A 17,334-nucleotide genomic window follows, 5' to 3' on the forward strand; every position below is an offset into this window, starting at 1 on the left:
TTTCCTGGAAAAAGAGACCCATGCCCACCTGACTAAAACCACCTTTCAGGGAGTTGTAGAGAGTGATGAGGTCACCCCTGTGTCTCCTGTTTTCCAGGCTAAACATCCCCAGCTGCCCTAGCCATTCTTCACAGGGCTTGTGTTCCAAGCCCTTCATCAGCCTTGTTGCCTTCCTCTAGATGCTAGAGACTAAATGACTTTTTCATTAGCCTTGGCACATATAAATATTTGTGTCCCTTTGCCTTTTTGAGACCACTTTTCACATAAACTCTCTTATACTCAGCAATAGGCACATGCAGCATACTAGGGCACAACCAACAGGGCTTGTAGCAATCAGGACCATGACTCAGTTGCTGCAGGGTTTCTTGATGTACAGTATGAGAGGATTTGTGCACATCAGAGAAAAGGGCTAATCCACAGAGAGCAAGTGACTTTTGGAAGCAGTTGCTCTCAATCAAGGAAATCTCTTAGCAAGAAGATTCAAGCCACTGAGGATATTTAGTAACACTGAGGAAAGAGTCTCAGCACGCAGAGTAGATCTCGCAGTTTGGGGGTAAAGCCTTGCTGCCTAGCAACCCATAGAGGCAGCATGGCAAAAATCTCAGTGCTAGTGTTAGAGTAAGACAAAAAAAAAAAAAGTAAGAGAATGCATGTCACACCTTTAAAGTATGTGTTTTCATTATCAAACCTAATAATTAGCCCTTAATATCTCAACATATGGAAAAACATCAACTAAACTCAAAATATGCAAGGTAATAAACACACCCAGGTGCACACATTTAAAAGAAATACCCACAGGGATATGTCTTGTACCTCTTAGGCACCACAGGCTCATGTTTCATTTTCACAAAGGGCTCTTCACACTACTTTGGCACTGTGGAGGGGCTTGCAGTTATATAAATTGCACTGAAACCTATTTAGACTGAATTCTTTAAAGTGTGTTTCTGTATGAATGAAAGTGAAGCTTCTCTTTGTAACTTGCTCCAGTGGGTTTTATATTGATTAGGAATCTAAAATTATTGGTCCTGGAAAATCACCAAAGCTTAAGAATTTAATTCTTCACATCAGCCTGACAATGAACCTGTCCTTTAGGGATCTCAGAACATATAAAGATAATTCTGTCTTCACAACTATTTTATCTTTATTCTTTTACTTAAGCATCCAAGAATGGTCCAATTTGAATGTTAATTTTGATTTGCTAACCTGACCACTAAGAATTAATTCATCATCTGATGCCCAATTATTGTGTCAAAGAGGATAAGAACTTTGAAATACAGAGCCTTCTAAATGGTTTTCAGATCACTGTTTCTGCTGCTATGCTCTTTTTCTGGATAAGGAATAATTACCTTACTTTATTGCTACTATTTCTAGTTGCCTCTTAATGCTATATCATTTTAAAACTGTCTTTTTAAAATGGTTGACTGTCATAATTTTTCAAATGACTGGGTCAAGAATAAAGGAACATCAGCTGCTAAATTTAAGTAAATACCTGTTGGTCTTGTTTGTAAAGTAGGAGCAAAGAAGAAATGTAAGAGTAGGAGAATTTGTTTATGTAAATTTTGAAGCCTCGTGGGAGTTGAAATTTCCCAACAGAGCTGAGAAAATCTGTTACAAAGGCTGACATTTTAAAGCTGGTGGGTTGAGGGAAAATCACACAGATCCTTCTGACAAGCCATGCGCTTGCTGCATGAGGTGGATGGACTTAGTGCCAGAAAAGAACGAGGCAATTTCCCATTGGCTTCTGGAGATGTTTGGAGAATGTTCTTGTTAAGTGATTACAATATCTCTTGGAAATGCGTCAATGATGATAAAAATGTAGAGTACAAAGATAAGTTAGTAAATTATATGTAGGTATTCAGCCACATGACCTTCAGAGTTCCCTTCCAACCTACATCAAGTTATGATTTTATGATACAATGACAATAAATAGTATTGTGCAAAGAAATATATGTGCAGTGATGTGCACAGCAATATTTTTTTTACAGACCTCATGTTCATGATGAAATTGAGCTTTCAAATTAATCTTGTATATAAACCAAAATAAAAATAAGAGAGACTGGCACTCAGTATATAACATGATCTCTGGTGATCAAAGGCATTGGCAATCATTCAATAATGACCACTTTGATTTCCCAATAATTTGGGAAGACATGAGAAGCAATGAAAATTGTCTCACTATCACAAATAATTAAACTTAAAATTAAAAATTAGTATTAAAATTAAATGTAAGACATTATAATGAATTTTTAATGAGGTTGAGTAACTAGTCTTTCTCTGAAAAAAATATTAAATACTGACACTCAAACATGTCCCATTTTAGAAAAAACCCAGCCATATAAAATGCATAGAAATTCTCATCCATTGTTAAACTCAATGGTAAAACTTCCATTTCCTTCAAAAGGATTTTGAAACACAGAGGATTGCCTACATAAGGTTTAACTAACAAATGCTAAAATGACAATGTATCTTAGCAGCAACATTTTTCAGTACAGATGGACTAATAGTGGTAATTCAAAAAACAGTATTGCCAGAGTATGGCAGTCACAACACACTCATAAGCAAACCTTCCATTTCTATTTTGATCCTGAACACTAGCACCTACTAGAATGAAAATTGTAAATAAACAGCAAAGTGTGTGTTACCAGGAGATAAGATAAATTTAAGTGTATTTGAATGATGTGACTCCCGTTAACACAAGAAAGACTTTAAATTAAAATGCCTTGCTCAAAAGTCACATTCTGAAAAATTAACTGCTGTACTGATCTGTGTGGATGGTACCAGTTATTTTTTTTCTGATTTGAACAGAACATATTTGGAAAGACAACATATCCAAGTCAATCTAGCTGATGGAGCTCCATAATTTCTGCAGCTATTTAGCAACTAGAATTTCAGATCAAGCTACTCCTACCACTGCCATTATAGGAATGTATTCTGCAATGTAGGTGACTAGCATTGTAGCAGACAAAGGTGTTAGATCATTGGATATTTTGCTTCCATTTATATATTTTAAGATACAAAACAGATTGAGGGCTGTGTTAAGATGTTACTTGTTTTGATTAGTACATCAGTGTTCCAAAATTTAAATTAAACTTCTTGTGAAATATACTGAGGAGTGCTCTCTGTATTCTACTCTCCATTCTTGCTTCAAGCTGTGTAAAATTATAAAGAATTGTTTCATTCTGAATATGAAAATGCCAATTTCAGTGGAGTGATAGCCATGTGAAAGAGAGAAGAGCAATTGACTCTGTTCTTCAGAAGGAAACACAGCGCCATGCCGCTTTTCAAGTTCTCCAGCACAGCCTGAATGGTAGCTGAACCAGCCTTGCTAATGATGACCATAATTACTGAGTTTTGACTCATGTAAAGCTCCTAATGTATGCATCTACAAGAAGAGATAGGGTTTATAAAAAATCACTATTCATTTGTAAACAAGGTACAAACACTGAAAAAAAATAATGTGTTTACAAACTTGCTACTGATTTGAAAAAGTATTTAGTCAAGCAAGCATATGAACAAATGCAATTTATTCAAAAATTAGTTTACTGACATTTCAAGTCAATGGGAAAGAAATATTATTTGTATTAATACAAAATAATTTAGAGTATTGCTGAAATTGTGAATAAGAAGCTAGAGGAAATAGAATACCTCTGTGTAATCTAGGCATTAGAAAAAATAGCTTCTACTTGTGATGAAAGCTTTAAAGCAGTCTGCCAGATTCAAAGAAAAAACATGTTTCAGAAGGAGCGTTAAGGATCTGTCTCAGGAAGAGACAGCTGACAGTAAAGGAAATTCCTAATAATGTAACACTATTTTCCAACTCCAGTAAACTTTCACATGCCTCTCTTGTATCCAGAAATTTACAGCAAGACTGAGACAATTATTGAACAAAGATTCCAATAGATCAGACTGGGAAAATAAGCCATCACATCACTGCCTAGAAGAGGCAATTTGATTGTGTTGGTGTTTTATTGTTTTTATTTGCTGTTTAGAATTTGCTACTGCTGCTCATGTTTGGTTTTGAATAGCATCATTAGCCAGAATCACAACTTACAGTCAGCTCCAGGCATTCACCTCTGTGAGTGGCAAGCCTTTGAATAAATGCATAAAATCCTAAAAATTAATGCTACATGCATAAGTATTTGGAAGCCCACATTTCCCCCAGAAAATATATTGATGCCTTTCAACTATATACCCATAGGTTTACCACATAGTAAACCTCTTGGGAGCCCCTTTCTGCTACAGCAGTTTAAGGTTTTGCCACAGTTAATCATCTCTTCAGGGCTCAAAGGCTAAGATTTTCACCTTATGAAAACTTAATGTTGCAGCTTCTGCATATCATCATTCACAAGCTAACAATCACTTTAATCTCTATGTTGATTTTCTGTGATGAAGAAAAGTTTCTTCACTTTAATGTACTGATCTGATTACAAAATCTACTGACTAAAACCTTTGTATTAAAACAAACTTATAACTAAGATCAAGACACCCCTATTTTAATTTTAGCTTTTGTACATTTCAGGTTATAAATATGCAAATGTTCCCATAGTATGCTCAGAGCCATCCAGTTTCCTTTGATAAATATGTAAATCAGCTTGTCTCTGCAGTGGGGAAGTAATTATCACTTTCAGACCTAGTCATTGAGTACAACACTTGAGGTAAAGATGAAAAATAATAAAACCATTGCAAGCAACACAAGAAGTGGCTGCACATATGATGAACAGTACATAAACTCTACACACAACTTGTTTAACATTCAGAACTACAACACAACCAGTGCAGAGTGGAAATTCTGAGACAAAGCATTAGAATGTGCTATGGCACATTATCTAGCCAGGCAACAGAACATATCCACCTTCGAAGACAACTGATTCCCATAAGGAGGACATCAGCATATGAACCTCAAAGGTGAGAGTGAATACTAGGTAGTACAACTCTGACTAGACCAGAAAATAGATGCATAACTAATCACAAAAGGTATAAGGTTCTTCCTGCAGAAAGAAAGTAGAGTGCACATTCAGTATAAAGCCTTGAATCAGCACCACTGCACTACTATTTCTAAAGTTACACAATGGAAACAATCCATACAACAAAATCTTCTCCAAAAGTACATAGCTGGAGTCTCAAATGTGCTAAGCTCCTGCTATGATAGGTTAGTGGGATCTTCAATGTCAACAGGAAATTCTGCCAAAAAGTAGCATCTGGTTCTGAAAAAATACATCTATATTAGTGTTTTGATTTGTAACAGGAATGCATATTTACAGTAAATCGAATCATGGGCAGTTAACATATTTATGTTTCCATAGCAAAGCCCTCTTGGATTTTGGGACCTGGATTTCTTTCAAAGTCTTATTTCAAGGCCAAATCCTGGGAATGCAACTGAGGCACTCACACTACTAATGGGCATTCAGTCAGGGACCACAGTAGAGCTGAAGTGGATTTCTAGTGTCTTCTGGTATGCTGGCTGTCTTTTTCCAGCTCAGAAGACAATTCAGACCTGCCACTGTCGGCAATTTTAAACATTGTAGGATTGAGGAATCCTCCAATGGAAGTCTAGAGCAGGCACAATCCAGCTCCAGCTGTATATGCTGTAGATACATTGAAAGTGGGATTTACATACAGTGTACACAAAGCACAAAGTATGGATTTTCATATGCAGCTCACCTATCTTAAGGATGTGGCCCCAAAAATTCTCAATTCTTTTCAAAATGAAGTAAAGTAAGGCAATTGCCCCAGATGTAACTACCTCCCACTAGAAATCAAGTAAGAAGTTCTTAGGTCCAGATGGTCTGTAGAACAACAGTTCTCTGTTAGATTCCTCTAGACTCAGAGTGGGACAAGTAAATAAGCAGAAGCGCTCAGAAAAGGGCAGTCTTTTAATCAGAAAACAAGGCAGCTTTGGTGTGGTCAGCTAAGCTATCAGTGTGAACTTGCTTTTTGTTTGGATTTGGACTGCCATGTAGCTGTAAACTTCCAAATCACTTGTGACTGTTTATACAGTTTTATAAGTATAATGTGTCTTTCAGACCCTCAGGATAAATTTTCAGCACAGTGCACAGCAGATTAGGTACGCACACTTCTTAGCAGCTTTGAATAAATCAACCAAATTTTGACTTATGCATAAGGTTTTTCCTAGAGATGAGTACCACAGCTCTTATTTTTCTTATGCATATAAGTTCAAATTATTTTTTAAGTATGAAAGTTGGAATGATATTTTAGATATGTATAAATACATGAGCATAATGAAGCACAGTTTAGTGTCTGAAGACCTGTAAGTATAGCAGGAATAGAGACAATGCAGGATGGAAAAGCTTCCTGTACTGCAGCACTAATGATGGATTATTACAGGTCAAAAAGTATAACTAATCAGTAGCTATTTCCTTATTAGTATTTAAATTAGCTAATAAATGCATTGCTTGAAATTCACTTTTAGACCTTACATCTGCTGAACATAAGTCAATGTATTTCTAAAGTAATCTTGATTTTTAGCCTGCTTAAAATGCTAAAATATGAGAAATGGTCATACAATTTTAGGAGGGTCCACTGCATTTTCATTTTGCATGACAGCTGTGATAACTTTTTGGGTAAATTTGCACCTTCATTCTGCACATATCTAAGATGCCATTTCACACATACAACTAAGATGAATAATGAAAAAGACATTGTCTCATTTCCCACTTTGAGGTCTCCCATGTTTTCTTCCAAATTATGAAAGGGATTTCTTTAGGTGTGACCTTGGCAAACTGCAGTGACAGCTGAGGGGTACTGTTCAATTTTGAATTAGACTGTCAGGTGAATTTAAGGCTTCAGGTATTTGACCATTCCAATATATGCTGATTGTGATTGATTGCATAAATGGGGAGTGATAAAAGAAACTCTTTCCTATGTCTTCAAAGGTTTAAACATTTACTAATATCAGACTAAGTTTTAAACTGAATATGTATACGGTCCTAGAACCAAATGCATAATGACAACATTTTGCCAGATTAATGTATGAAGAATTATGAAGAATGTAAAGCAGGGAAAAAAAATTAACACCCCATTTAAATCCTCTGCACTTTTCTAGAAAACTTCAAAGCATTTGGAGTTGTTTATTTCATTTTTATTAAGTAAAATTCAAACTGTAAAAAACTGGCTGACATTAGAGCATAAACATTTATCATCTTTCAGCAGCCAAATTTTTTTAATCTTTGCTGAATTTGGAAGCAGGTTTTAAAGACTTGCTATAAATTACATGCCATACAGTTAAGACGAGTTTTATCAAGAGTGAATGATATTCATCATGAAATCTCAATAAATTTAATTTCCTGGTTTTCTGATTTTAATTGTGCAAATCTAATCTAACATGAAAGTAGGTGTGCATTAACTCACTCCCAATACACATTTTTTTCTCCTTGACACGAGGATCACCATGCACATTTGTTAATTCACCTACTTCTCTAACTTTTGTGCCTAAGTGCTATTAGACACTCAAAGCCTACTGTGAAATCACCATCTCCAAAACATGTTACTTGATAATGAATCTCTGTATAGACACTGTTACTACCAATAAGAAAGCAAACCTGACTATGAAAATTGTCTCAAGGGACTTTTCCACTAATGATGTAGACTCTACTCTGTCTTCTCTAGATGACATTCAGAATTTAGAAAAAAGATACAAATAAATATACTGAGAGACACAAATTATGATTTGGCACCTTTTCCCCCTGGTATATGTATGTGTGTTAAACATGACATATTTATGCCGACTTCCATTCCAGAGGATCCTGTCTGAAGGGAAGGCAAATCATTTTTCAGGTCATCCTCACTGATGATAGATTACTAGCTCAAAAACATTACTCACTGTCTCATGAAATGGCACTTTGATTCCTTAATTCATCTAAGTGCTCTTGAAAAATATTCACAGCCTATTCAAAAAGAGTTTTTGTTGAAGTTTCAGAGTAGTATTCAGTAGCACAGCAGATGCCTATGAGGAAGAAAATCTGCCTTTTTCTGGTCTGAGGCCTGGAAAGAAAAATATGCCATTCTTGTTTTAAATTGGTTTGGAAATACTTGAGGACTCTGCTTAGACCAAGATGTGTTTGACGCCCCTAAGACATGGTGGAGTCATGAGATCAGAGAGGGCCCTGAGACCATTAGGCTCCTTTCTTTGCCTTTTCTCTGATTTTCACTCATATAATAATAAAACAAAAATGAGTATGTTACATGTGAAATTAATGATAATTAAGTGATAATTAATCTGAGTTTGCCAAGGTTTAACACTGTGAATGCCATGTGTCCTTTTGTTTGTAATGAGAAGTTACAAAAATGGACAATTATATTTTTCCTGTGTGAAGTCAAGGCAAAATTCTGAAAGGGTTCTGCCTTGCATGTAAGGATGACAGTGAGATGTGTTTTTTAGGATAAATCTGAAGGCTAAATGTGAAATGAGGAAGGATTATTGACAAAAACACCACAGATCAGCTGAAATATTTACATAGATACATGGAAAAAATTAGTCTAACTGTAATTAGACACTATTTGGGGAAGAGAGGAGTTATTGCCAAGGTAAACTCTGCAAAGAACAGATGGCAAATAACCACTTGAAGACCCCAGGCAGCACATTTGTTGCTTATGGGAATAGCACTATTCCTATGGATAGACAGGCAAGTAGAGGGTTAGTTCCTCCCTATTAATGTATTTTTAAAATAAACTAATAATTTCTGAACTTATAAAATCAAATTTAAGAATTTGTATATAAACAGATGTCTTTCAACAGGAAATGTTTGGGATCTTCACATTTCACATGAATAGCTCTGTAACACACTGGTGTTTCAGTACCACATGCAGAGAGAAGTAAGTACAATCCAGCAAATAAATTTCTGCTCTAGAAGGCACTGGAAAAGTATGGCTGGCTATACACAGGAACTGACTATTACTACCAAGATTCAATAAGTAAATATGGTAACAGTAGGATAGAGTATTTACATTCATTTCCTGATGATATATTTAATATACCAGTTCCCCTTTTTTAAAACAGTTATTTTCAACTATTTTACCATGAATTCCTAAAGTTAATATATAACCAGGGAAGTAATTAAATGTCTCATCAAAAACCAGTTTACATTCTGAGAGGTAAATGTGATATTATTGTCTAGTATTTTTTGCCAAGAAAGTCTTCAAAGCTCCCTTTAATTAGGCTACCTATTTTTTTACAAGCCGCACCTGGGGGTTATTGCACAAGATTGGCAAACTGCAGCAGAATCACACAAAAGTTGGACTGAGAAATTGAGGATATGGAGCTTGACTACTTCAGCTCTAAATAGGCAAAAATATTTAGGATATGTCCTGTAGAAAGGTTTTAGGCTTTTTTTTTTTTTTTAAGGACAACTGCCAATTTTGTGCCTCTTAAAAAAATGCTGATAAAAAAAGCCATCATAGCAGCACTTTGCTCATAAACACCCTGCTAGATGTTCAAACATTGTTCTGTAGGATGTGCTGGGTACATTGTGTTTCACTCTGTCCTGATGTTGGTTTGGAACAGGGCCTTCAAAGACCATCTAGTCCAACCTCCCTGCCTTAGGAAGGGACATCTGTCACTAGATCAGGTTACTTAAAATCAGGCTTTGAACACTTCCAATGATGCAGCATTCACAACTTTTCTGGGCAACCTGTTCCATGTCTTACCACCCTCCTTGTCCAATATTTCTTCCCAATGTCCAATTTAAATCTACCATTTTGCTGTTTAAAACTTTTGTCCCTTGCCCTATCACTACAAGTACTGGTATCAAGTCTTTCTACAGTCTTTCTTATAATTTATTTTCCTTTAAATATTCTCCCTAGAGCTTTCTCTTCTCCAGGCTCTCTCTCAGCCCAGCTCTCTCAGTCTGTCTTCACAGGAGAGCTCCTCCAGCCCTCTGCTTATCTTCACCAATCTCCTCTAGGCCAGTCCTGAGAGGCTCCCACCTTTCCTGTGCTGAGGACCCCAGAGCTGGATGCAGCACTCCAGGTAGGATCTAGCAAGTGCAGAGCAGTGGGGCAGATTCACCACCCTCATCCTGCTGGCCACGCTGCTTTAGATGCAGCCCAGGACATAGCTGGCTTTCTGGGCTGCAAATTCACACTGTTGGCTCATGTCCAATTTTTAATCTGGCAAATGGAAAGGATAAATTATATGTGTTTGAATTATAAGCAAATAAAAATATGTATTCATTTATTTCTTGCTTAATGTATGCTCTGTGATTTTGTGATGTCAAAATCAAGGGAACTCTGGATTAGAAGCACTTTGCTACCTTTTACACAGTGATACACTATACACTGAAATACTCTATATTGGCTATACTTTTCACATTAGCACAACTAGTATCTTCCTTGACTTTCCTAGAAATAATGAGGCATCCCGAACTATTAATTTCTTTCAAACATCTGGCATTAAGTTATCTTTGGATTCATGGGAAGACAAAGTTTGTACTGCTTTTTTTGGGCTAGGCCATTCTTTTCTTTAGGATTAAAATGCAAATAATACATTTGTATTAATATAAATAATACATTTTTATTATTTCTTGTTTCCTGCTTTGTTTTTTGATGCAAGTCTGATTAAGAAATGAAAGTAAATTTGATTTCTAACCCACAACTATCTCAACCACTGAGATAAAAGAGCCTAAAGACCCAAAATCCTTTACCTTCACAACAGTGAAATGGCAGCAGTACTATAAAACCATGTAAACTGAAGGACCTAAGTTAGTCATACTTAATTGTAGGCAATGTAAGTGTGACATTATAGACGAGTCCATCCAGTAGTTTGCTAAAAGGACACTTGCTGAAAAAGGAAGATTCCTCTCTTCTTCCTCTCTTTCTCCTTCTTTCTATTTTCTCTGGAAGCTGGTTAGAAAAAAAGGAGGTAAGGGAGAGAAGGGTGCTCTGCCTCCCCTCTTGTGGAACCATAAGGCTGCAAGATCCACTAAAGCTGTAGAATATAACTTCATGCTGGTCTAAGGCAAGAATTTGATTATCATGGAGTCTTTTTTTGCTCATCCCAAGTAAGCAACTTAGCCCTTAGGGGTCAGGTGTTCCTTTGGATATTGAGCTTACTACTCTAATACAAAATCAGTTCAGTCTTCTCAGGGTTACTGAAATATGCTCTTCATGAGGAAATGTTATAAAGAAAGTTTCATGGGTAGGGAGAGAGAATGATTTAAAAATAGAAGTGTGTATACAAAGTCAAAAGAAAGCAAAAACAAAAGAATTCAAACTAGTACCCCGAGTACACTACGAACCCTTGCCCCACAAACATCAGTATTAAAAAAGAATGATAGAAAAGAAAAATAAAGAATCAGTTTCAGTTTTTCTTAAACAGCATCTTAAATTGAAATAGAAATGCCTTTTTATACAATCAAGTGGTTAGGGGAAAAGCTCCAGAGCAAAATTACCATTTTACCAGACTGCCTTTCACTAATCACTGCATCATTACTCTACTGCTTTTCCTAGCCCTAAAAAATTTATTATTTATCTCATTATTATATTTTGTTATTATACAGAAAGCAATAAAAATCTTTCTTTAATGCAATATAAGCAACTGTTTTTATAAAAATAATGATCTTTAGCAGTATTACCACCCAGCCTATTATATAGTGTGGTTGTTTTAGCACTAAGTCAAATGTACCATTGAAAGATTACCAGCCAGAGTCAATAAAAACCCAGTTCTATAAACCTCATCAATAAGAGCTTATTACCACCTGGAATTTAAACCTTGTGATTCAACAGTATGAAATTCTGCATGAAAATTCACTAATTGGAACCAGTCTGTTGATGAAGAATACAGAATCAATATTGTCATAAGCTTTATTGTATGATTACTGCTTTCACTCTGAATTAGATCACCTTTTTTAAGCAGCACAGTCTCAAAAAATTAACATACATTTCCAAAAAAGCATGAAAAAGTTTCATATCTCTCTTCAAAAAAGCCATTGTATATTATTTTAAAAGAATCTATAGTATTCTCAATATCATCACTGAAGCTGAAATGCACATGATCAGTTTTAGGGTTTTTTCTACAGCTAATTGATATGCAGCCAGGTATGAAAAAATGGTAAAAGGCTGGAAGTTATTCCCTGAGTCATCACAGAAACTGTTCATATCATTATAGTTCATATATTGAAAAAGATATTTAATTATCCTTAAAAAGGACTATTTAGTCCTCAGGACCAGAAGAAAACATGAGTTCCTGAGTCCAGGTGCACATTCTAACCATTTCCAGCCTCCAACATGGATCAAGACCGTGAAAAAAATTACTTTTCTCCTTCCCAAATCCCATGCCAACTGAATTAAAGTCCTAATGCTTTACTATAGATCCAGATGTGGATTAGTCGGGTAACTAGCAACAAAGTTATATCTCAGGAGTTAAAACTGAACATCATCTCTGTGTCTCAGTTTTTCTTCTGGGAAACAGATTAATGAGATTCCCCTATCTTACAAAGGCTTTGTGAAAATCCTTATTTGCAAATCTGTAATACACTGCAGCAAAGTACTGACACAGAAGAGATGAGACATGTCAAAGTATCTGTCTTCAAAACAGAACTTCAGTAGCATGTGTTAAATAAAACATTAGAACTCATATTTAACAATAAGGAATATACCTACTGTTGAGAAGCTGCTCATTAAGAAGGCACTCTGATAAGGAGATAGGATTCCAATGGGAAAAGAAATGGCATGTAAACATATGTTAGAAAACTGTACCACGAGACACAAGCATAGGAAGAATGATTTTTTTCTATCTTTGAGTACTTGACTTCATAATGTTACAATGTTCACTTATGCCTTCTGCATATTTGTATGCATTTATGGGCTGTATCAGCTATGGTAAGGTACTGGGTAATCCACTACAGAACTGTCTGAAGGTACAAGGAAAAGGCATGAATAAGAAAGTTTTAACACGCAGATTAAAAATCCTTGACATTTTCAGTCTCTTTGTTCCTTAGTTTCATGTCAAGGCTTCTTTCACAGACATGCAACTACCACCAGCAACATCCTTCTCCTTCTCTAGTATAGTCACATTCTTTATAAAACCATGATAACAAGCTCCATAAATACCTATACAGATATGCTTTCAGTGTCCAACTACTGAAGAAAAAGGATGGCAAAAGTCATATTCCTAATTTAGGGCTGAAGGTTAAGGCTGACAACAGTAACACTTCCACCAAAGTGAGTAAAGTCTGTCATCCTGATCCCTTGCTCTGGATGACTGTCTTACTAAATTCCTGTGGAGTTTTTCTAGCACAGTGCAAATGTAATTTTTTTTAAAGCTTCACAGTATCTGTGCTAAAAAAGGTTGCTATGCAAAGGCCCTCAATGAGCAAAACCTTTAGCAGCTTCCTTAAAACTGTGTTTCCAAACTGTATTTTGGAGATTATCTACAATTTGAATAAAGTTAGCCCCATTTTGTTTCCTTATTGCAACTTTTATCTGAATATTCATACTCAGACCTTTGTCCATATTGACTTGAAGTCCTGCAGGTCAATTTTGGCTTAAATCTGTGCTCTTAATTGTTATGAATTGTTCTTAATCTTGCTGTGTTCTTAATCTCACTGATAATGGTTTTCCCTACCCACCTTAAGTTAGGAGCAAAATCCAACCATACCATTAATTTGTAAAATTAAACTTCAGAGGCAAAGGTGAAACAAAAGGTTGGTTGCGCATTTCATTAGAGAACTTCCTATCCTCCTTACCTGGATTTATCATTGCTTGGAGTCATCAGGATTCTTATTTCTAGTTTATCTAAAACAGGCTTTGAGCTTTCTCTTACTAATAGAAATTAACTTGTCTAAGAGTAATGCAAATTTTCTTTCACCAATTACAGCATTTTGATCTAACAAAACATTAGATGTCAAGTCACTGTTTTTGCAATAGAACGAATTTTAAGAGCTTCATAATTAACAGAAAGCCTTTACATTTTTGAACATTACATGATTACATTTTTGTAAAGAAAAATGCACAGTGCCCTAGCACACGTTGTTCTGACAATTTAACTTCTGCAGTATCAGATGCAAATGAAACCTCTTAAGCAGCTGGCAGCAAATTTTGAACCACACAGCACTATTACCACAAACTACATTACACTCAATTTTTCCATCATGGAGTACTAAGACATTATTTGAACATGACTGATTAAAAAGTGCTACAGAAATGGTGACTTAAGATGTGCCTTGTAATCTTGTAAATAGTGTTCTGAGAAGGAGCTTTGCTGTATAAAAAGATGTGATATATAAAAAGAAACTATACTTAAAGAGGATTAGGTATATCAGGAGTCTTATCATAGTGGAAACAGGAGTCCTTCATCACCTAGTCACCTCTTAAATTTGGTCCCATTCAGTAGTGACTGAAAGTCATTGGTGCTTAGTGACTTATGAAATGGGTTTGGGTTTTAGAGCAGATTTTAACTGGAACACATCCATATCATAAAAGGCAGAACCACAAATGTTTTTAATCTGCACCCACACTGACAATTTTCCCAGATGTGACCTAAAGAGTGAATGTGCTTCAAGAGCTTAACTACTGTCTTACCAGAGAAAACAGTCTCTTAATGCTTGGATAAGAGCAGATCAGCAAGACAGGGTGGGAAAATTCTATCCTAGTCACAGAGTACCTGTATTGGCTGAATACCTTCTTCCTCAGGGTGCTGGCTGAACATCTTTTATGATAAGAAATCCAGCCTAATATTAAACCTTACAGATTTGAGATGTACACCAGTATGTATTCAGAAAAGCAAGGTCAAGGAATGCACTATTAGCATCAGGCATCCATCTCCAGATTTTTAATTCTATTTTTTGGTTTTGAGGCTCAGCCAACATTATGTCACATTCACAGTAGCTGGATAAGATCAGTGCTTATCTGCTGCTTCTGATCATGTGGCATCATTCTGTTTTGCTTATCTTTTTAATCGATGTTGCACTGTTACAAATGACTACATGAGGTGAAAAGCCATGATAAATTAGGCTTATCTTGGTGTGCAGGATTTTTTCTCGGGGAAAAAAAAAGGATAGCTCATTCATTTTTTTCTCAAAGCAATAGGAATTTGTCCATATTTTTCTTCTCATATTATTAATAATGTTTATTTTGATTTTTAATACAATTCAGAATTCTCAGAAGATTTGTGATACATTTCTAGGTTGTCCCTTATAGAAGAGGTTTTTAAATAAAGGTTCAAAGTATACAAACATTGCAAAGTGATTCAGAGACATGAGAATTCAAAACAACAACCACTAACAATTTTATGTAAAAGAAGAAATATTGATTTCTGATAAAATTTAATAATACTATGCTGTTTACCAGAAGGAAGGTAGTTACTGTACAGTATTTGAAAGAACATTAAAAAAGCCCACAAAACCCCCACAAAACCCCAAACATCCAACCCCTAAGAATGTAAGTTCAGGCCAGAATAGCCTGAAATAATTATTAAAATTAAATTTTAATTAGTTTGTAATTAAAAATAATAAGTCAACTTTAAGAGTTTAAAGGATTGTAAGTTTAAAACAATGAATTTTAAAAGTGAAAAAAAATTACCCTTTTTTCTCTTTGCTTTGTGAATGCATTAGACTATGTTACTTTCAACAGAGCAAGAATTCTATGAGTCTTTTGGGCATAGTTCAGTTTTCTGTATCCTAAATATATTACATTTTCCAAAGTAACTTTTGTTTTGTGTCTGAAACCATTATTTTCATTTACTTGGTGTTACATCTATTACTAAAAAGAGAGAAAGATGCCACAGGGGTCATTAAAAATAGTTTATATTAAATTGGAATGGTTTTCTCTTAGACCTTTCATTTACATCATTCCAGAACAGAATAAAGATTAAAGGAAAGGATGTGATCAAGTTCACATACTTAGCATATTAACTATTTAATCATGCAAAAATTCATCAGATAAAGGTATGTAAGAATTTAGTTTTCATCATCTCACAATTGGGTGGAATCCACATTAGGAACCACAGCTTAATCCTGCACATATCATATTACTGAGATAATCTCTTTTATAACACTAGGAAATCTCATTAGGGAATAAGTAAATTAGATGTTTTTCACAAAAGTCTGGTGCTGGCTTGGTGGAGCTTCTGCCTTTCTCTTCGTCTTTGAAAGTGCTTTGTGAAGATATGTATTTATAGAAAATTCTTAATAAGATAGCAGTGGAATAATAATAAAAAAAGCAGTTGAAAAGTGGTCTGACTTTCAGATAGTCCTACTAGATTATACCCCAGCTGTCCTTCCTCAGTGAAGAAAGTATGCTTTACATCTGTCATGCTGCATTTCAGTGCAGGCTATATGTCACCCCAGAGAGTTATGTTGCAGAGTATTGCAAATGCTTCAACAAGTTCATAAATGTTCCTCATGTGAGGTTCAATTTCTTCAGATACCTACGGTTTAATTGCATAGTTACTTTTACTTAAAAAAAAAATATGGATATTATTTCCTTGTAAGGAAAATCTACTTAAGATGTCTTTAGCATCCTCAAAACTTGTCAATCACTATAGTAATGGAGAATCAAAAAATGGCTTGTATTGGAAGGGACCTTCAAAGATCATACAGTCCAATCTCCCTACCACATTACTCCAAGCCCTGTACAACCTGAACCTGAATACTGCCAGTGATGGGAGACCCACAGCTTCTCTGGGCCACTTGGTCCAGTGTCTCACTGCCCTCATCACAAACAATTACTTTCTAATAGCTAACCTAAACCTGTTCTCTTTCAGTTTAAAACTGCCCCTTGTCTTGTCTATACAGTCATTGGCAAGTCCCTCTCCACCTTTTTTATAGGCCCCCTCTATATATTGAAAGGCAGCAATAACCCTGGAACCTTTTCCCTCCCCAGGCTAAACAATCTCAGCTCCCCAAGATAAAGAACCTTAGCTCTTCCAGCCTTTCTTCAGAGAAGAATGTTTCCAGACCTCTGACCATTTCTGTGGCTTTCCTCTGGACCTGGATGCATTGCTCCAGGTGGGGTCACACTAGAGAACAGCAGAGGAGGAGAGTATCATGACAGTATCTTGCTTCTGTTTGCTTCAGAGTTTCTTTGTTTCTCTACACTGACTTTTAAAGGCTGTATTTGATTTTGTTTCAAATATGATTTGACTTTAGTGAACAGATATTTTTGTTTTCTCCAGCATCTCACAGAATCACAGAATGACTGATGTTGGAAGGGACCTCTGGAGGCTACCTTGCCCAAGCTTGCTCCTTAAACAGGGCGACTTGGAGCCCTGGACCATCTCCAGACTTCACCACCCCAATGGCAACCTGGGTTAGCATGTGATCATCCTCAGAGTAAAAAAGTTTTCCCTGATGTTCAGAGGAAACCTCACATGTTTCAATT

The 17,334-nt window shown here is 35.8% G+C and overlaps 1 protein-coding gene across 6 annotated transcripts in view; it reads right to left on the reverse strand.

Annotated features, from left to right (window-relative positions):
- The window catches only part of STS (steroid sulfatase), a 124,221-nt gene that overhangs the window by 57,473 nt on the left and 49,414 nt on the right, over nucleotides 1–17,334 (reverse strand). The gene's annotated exons all lie outside the window — the stretch shown is intronic.

The sequence above is a fragment of the Molothrus ater genome, chromosome 2 (genome assembly GCF_012460135.2).
Source record: "Molothrus ater isolate BHLD 08-10-18 breed brown headed cowbird chromosome 2, BPBGC_Mater_1.1, whole genome shotgun sequence".
Lineage (NCBI taxonomy): Eukaryota > Metazoa > Chordata > Aves > Passeriformes > Icteridae > Molothrus > Molothrus ater.